The 5,519-nt window shown below is 41.7% G+C and overlaps 1 long non-coding RNA gene across 2 annotated transcripts in view; it reads right to left on the minus strand.

Moving 5' to 3' along the window:
* Nucleotides 1-1,330: 1,330 nt before the first annotated feature.
* Nucleotides 1,331-5,519, minus strand: part of LOC106513763 (uncharacterized) — a 13,479-nt gene continuing 9,290 nt past the window's right edge. For both annotated transcript variants that reach the window (XR_001309825.1, XR_001309826.1), the window contains exon 3: nt 1,331-1,424. This is a non-coding gene — a long non-coding RNA (uncharacterized LOC106513763). The remainder of the gene's footprint in view (nt 1,425-5,519) is intronic.

Here is a 5,519-nt window from a genome sequence, read left to right on the forward strand (position 1 = left end):
AGAGAGTGCTGCTTCTTACAGCTACATTCACCATCATTAGCATCATGACAGTGAAAGATGAGCTGACAGTKGTTTTGGCTAAATGGTAAAAGTTAAATGGACTGAACTTATAAAGCGCTTTATCAAGTCCTTCCGGACCCCAAAGCGCTTTACACTTAGAGACCTTCACCCATTCACACTCTCATTCACACACTGATGATGGAAAACGATTGAAGCCACAGCTGCCCTGGGGCACACTGACAGAGGTGGGGCTGCTATGCACCGGCACCACCATCATTAAACTGTAAGACAAGATGCAAAGAGGAGAAAAACTTACAATTGCCCCCTTAAATACCCTTTCTCATAACTGGAGTCTCCTGTGTGTGGAGGTCAAGTGTCAGTGAACTTACCAAACCAAATTTGAGTTCCAATAATTAGTTCTAAAGGTTTTGAAATCAATAAAATGACGACAGTGCCCAAATTTATGCACCTGCCTAATTGTGTTTAACCAATTATTACACAGTTTCTGTGAATCACATAAAATTCATTTCACCTCTCAAATATCACTGTGTTCGTCCCTATATGATCTTTTTTACTGATTTTTTTATCCAAACAATCAATGATTCATAAAGGTAAATCAGGAAAATTAACAAGGCTGCCCAAACTTTCACACCCCATCATGTGAAACATCATTGAATTGCCTCTGTGTGCTGGGGCTCTTTTAAATTCTGCTGTTTGTCTCTGTCATTTTGGACCCAAGCAGCAAAACCAATGAGAAAGTGAAGTACTCWTCATCACCTGGTTATGTTGTTACTCTGACTGGTAAAATGGAGCATTCTATGATTCATGATAAAGTGATGAAGGAAGGAGGAAACAATGTTTACCATTTTCTCAYATTTGGACTTTTAATTACCAGTGATTTGCATCAAACTACAGAGTACTGAAACTGAGTCTTACACCCAGACTTCATATCAACGTATCAACTTAAGCTAAAGGCTTTTTTTGATAACTTTATTAGTTTTAGCTAACGTGGTCTGTGTCCAGCTCCCTGTACAGCACAGCTAAAATAAACCTAATGAAAGTTGTTCAAAGACTCCTGACCATTTTAATTATTTTCAGGTGATTGTGATTCTGTTATTAAATGGTAAATACACCAAAAACACATTTGAAACGTAGTTTGACATATTGGTATCCTAAAGAAAATGTACCAAAGCAGAAACTCACATAAACAATACACTGAGTTTTTTTCATTATGACTTTATTAAAGTAAAGAAACCAGAGAAGTGCATACTGGACTGTATGACGCTGCTCAACTGGTGTTTAAAAAAACATTGTTTACAGGTGTCTTCTGTTTAGAGAGCACTTCTTCTTGCAGCTGCATTCACCATCATTATCATCATGACGGTGAGGAATGAACAGATGTTTTCCACAAAGTTTTTGCTAAACTGAAAAGCAAAAGAGAAAACAAACAAACAAACATTTAGAGTGCTATGGATGTTGACCTGGTTATAGGAAAAATCTGAGAGGTAATGAGAGAAAGCGTAATTTCTGCAAAAACCTTACAAACCAAAACTCAAACAAATGAGATGTGAGAACTGTCCATTTTAATTGTCCACTATTGAAGGTAGACCAGGGGTGCCCAACCTTTTATGAACCAAGAGCTACTTTTGAAGTCGGCAGTTTGCCGAGAGCTACTCGTCCAGTCTTAGTATCAAAAAAACACAATATGGCTTCCCTACTCCTCCTTCTTTAAAGTAAATAAAACAGAACGTAATGTGTTGCTAGTTTTATTTAATTTAAAGTATTGTCAAACAAAACTATCTACTTAACCATATATTTACGTACAAAAAAAAGAAAAGATAAAATCCTTACTTCCTCCTGACAGAGAAACAGAAAAGTGATGCTTGAACAAAAAGTACCATTTTTAAATCTCCTTCAATTAGGACTCACTGTAACGTGCGAGCTATGAGGGCTGGAAACCCTTTCCAGTGCGAGAACCACAGTGTCAAATAACTTTGGAGCCCGGGAACTTGTCTCCATTTATTCAAAGAACTCTCCTCTCTTCTCTCCATACAGGGGAGGAAAAACAAAACAAAAAACTATCAGGGTCAACGTGGCTAACACAAGAGTACTGCCCTTTTTTCAAAGTCAAAGCACACAATATAAAACTCTCTCGCAGGCGGCTATAAAACCCGGTGCTGAGCTTCCAGGACTGGTTTCACCTGATCAGATCTGTTCCTTTTATTGCCTGGAAGTGATCCATCAGGTGGGTTTCTGAATTTTATGCATTATTGCAGAAATATCACCCGCCAGTGGTTCAGGGGGAAGGCTGTTATAAAACCCATTGCTGAGCTTCCAGGACCGGTTTCACCTGACCAAATCTGTTCCTTTTATTGCCTGGAAGTGATCCATCAGGTGTGTTTCAGAATTTTATGCATAATTGCATAAAATATACTGTATATATTATGCATTTTTTTAAGATGGCGACGCCTTTGTTCGGCTGCTCCATCTCGTGTTCCTACTCTTGGTTACATTTTTTCTTTATATTTCTACATCTGTTTTTGATTTTTCTATCTCAAACACCTGGACTTACCTTTTGCCCTCAGATCAACATGAACATCTTGGCTGCTGTGTTCCCTCAGCTCCAGTATGACCGTTAGTCCTTACTGTCGATTCGGAGATAAATGGAGCGGCCTTCAAACTCGTGGGAAGATTACAGCCGCGCTCACCCTCCGCCACCTTTCCTCCATCTCTCAGAGCCGGATAGGCATCTGATCTGTCTCCCTGAATCTTGTGGTAGTCCAGCGAGGAAACACCAGAAAGCAAGGCTGCCGTACGGGAGCTGCAGTGCGGAAAAGACGAGCTGCTGGAGGTGCCCCACCTAACAGAGTCTGGCCTCGCTGCCTCCTCTACCTGACCGGGGCCCGGGACCTTGATGGCCCTCTCAGCGCACACCGCGCCTGGCCCAGCCTCCCACCATCGATTTCCTCCCAAAGCTAGCACCACAACTCTCGCTCTGAGCTTCGCAAAAGGAACCTCATCCAAATTCCTCTGGTTTCACCGCCGGACCTCAACAACCCTCCGCCGCTCCGGATGTTTCTTCTGAATGCGAGATCCATCAGCAACAAGGCTCTCCTGCTCAACAACCTGTTCCACTCTAAAAAAACTGGATTTTATGTTTCTGGTTGAAACCTGGCAGAAGAAGGATGAACACTTCCACCTGAATGAACTGCGCTCTCCTGGCGACGCGGTGGTTGTGACGACTTGGCTGGATCGGTGCGGTGGAGGACTGGTAACGCTACATCGGGACAGTTTCTCTTGCCGGCTGGTAAACACAAGGACTTTTTCATCCTTTGAATCACAGACTATTAAGGTTGGTTCTTCTTCCCCTTTTTACTGTATCTTGACTTATCGCCCTCCTGGACCAGCTACAAACTTTCTTAAAGAATTTGCTGATTTTTTTATCCTCCATCATAAAACAGGACTGCATTTTACTGCTTGGTGACTTTAACTTTCATTTTGATAATGCAGATTGCAGTGAGACCCGTGATTTCATCTCCATTCTGGACTGTTTTAACTTTATTCAACATGTTTCAGGCCCAACTCACCAGCGTGGTCACATGTTGGACTTGGTTTGTTCTCTGGGTTTGAATGTAAATAATGTGTCTGTTGAAGACTTGCAAATTAGCGACCATTTTGGTGTGTTTTTTATGTTAATTCTGTCTTGGAGCCCCCTCCCCCCAGACAACAGATTCAGAAAAAGATTTTAAAGCAGGATGCTGTTGTCACTTTTTCTGCCTCTTTTGACCCATCTGTCCTGGCTTATATAAACAAACCAGATGATTTTATCGATTTATTAGACCATCACTGTTCAACTGTTTTTAATGACTGTACTGTAACATCCTCTGTTGTTAAAACACCTACTCCATGGATAAATGAGACCATCTGCTCTGCTAGATGCAAATGTAGGCAGGCAGAGCGTCTGTGGAAGTCATCCCGTTTAGAAGTGCACATGCTTCACCTTAGAGATCTCAGACTATCACTGCAGACCATGATAAAAAATGCCAGGTCTCAATATTTTGCTCAGTTGGTCACCCGCTTTAAGAAAAACCCCAGAGCCTTATTCAGCACCATGGACACGTTGGTTTCCCTGGTCATTTTCTCTCCTTACTGCCTGTTCACCTGCCAGTCCCAACAAATTCCTAACACACTTTGTCGTTAAAATTGAGAACATCCGGCACAGCATCTCAACTCAACCGTCTCATGCTCCTTTTCACAAAACCACCCCTCCTGAGAACAGTCTCACTCCTTCCTGGTCTTCTTTTGATCTGGTAACTGTGAATAATCTTGGGACCATAATCCAAAAAATGAAACCATCTGCCTCCTCTCTTGATATCTTACCTCCCAGATTCTTAAAAGCTGTTTTTGACGTAGTAGGACCCAAACTTGCGGACTTGCTAAACCTCTCACTTACATCAGGATGTGTCCCAGAATCCTTTAAAAAAACAGTTGTGGAACCCATACTAAAAAGCAATCTTTAAACCCATCTGATCTGAATAACTACTGGCCCATTTCAAAGCTACCCTTTTTGTTTAAGGTCTTGGAGAAAATTGTAGGGGAGAGAGCTTAGGGTGAATTAAGCTTTTCCTACATCTCTCATACACAAGGTTATGAGAAAAGTTTTACCAAGGTATTTTCTCATTACTTTTAATATCTTGACTGTGCAAAGTGAAAAGTGACACAATAAGTTAACGTTCAGACGAGCTCAAGTTGATTCACAAAAGACTATGCAATCATTTATTTACACAAATTGAACTAATCATAAGTACACTTGATTGTGGTTATTCCTATAGCAAGCGTCAAAGTTAAATGAGATAAAACTCGCGTCCGAATTTCAATTCACATAAACTCAGATTACTTATATAGAACAGTAAAACTATCAGCTCTGATATTCTTTGGTTGTTAACACAACCAAAGAATTTTACTGGCACTTTCAGCTTAAGTTTTGGCAAATAAAGACCAAAGTAAAGGATGAAAGTAAGGTTAGTATTATACTAATTTTACTTTATCAAATGTGTGGTCCAACCGGATCAGCACGTCCCTTCTGCACTCAGTTTCCACATGACACGTCACCCGGAACATGTCAGTTTTACCTGGTGATGGCTTCTTAAGCAACCCCTGGGTGTCAACTGTCTCACCTCCGATCAGTCAGGGAACTTTTTAATCGGCTCGCTTACTGTTCCTTGGAGAGAAAGGTGTTATTTAAGGTAACTTTTCGTCTGTTTCAGTCCAAGTGTTACGACTGCCGTCGTATTGTTATGAATGGGTGTGTGTTGCGGTGATTAAGTATGTAAATGAGTTCCAGGTGCCGTCCGTCATTGGAGGATCGAGACCCGGAGCTGAACGGGGATTGGTTACCTCCAGAGGAGGACTGCATAAAGATGGGCCAGGAGGTGATGACGAGAGAGCTCCCCCCCCTCTGCACCATCTAACGCAACCCTATCGCCCCCATCAAGACTCCGATGATCGCAGGAGGTCTG

The sequence above is a fragment of the Austrofundulus limnaeus genome, unplaced genomic scaffold (assembly GCF_001266775.1).
Source record: "Austrofundulus limnaeus strain Quisiro unplaced genomic scaffold, Austrofundulus_limnaeus-1.0 Scaffold14, whole genome shotgun sequence".
Classification (NCBI taxonomy): Eukaryota; Metazoa; Chordata; class Actinopteri; order Cyprinodontiformes; family Rivulidae; genus Austrofundulus; species Austrofundulus limnaeus.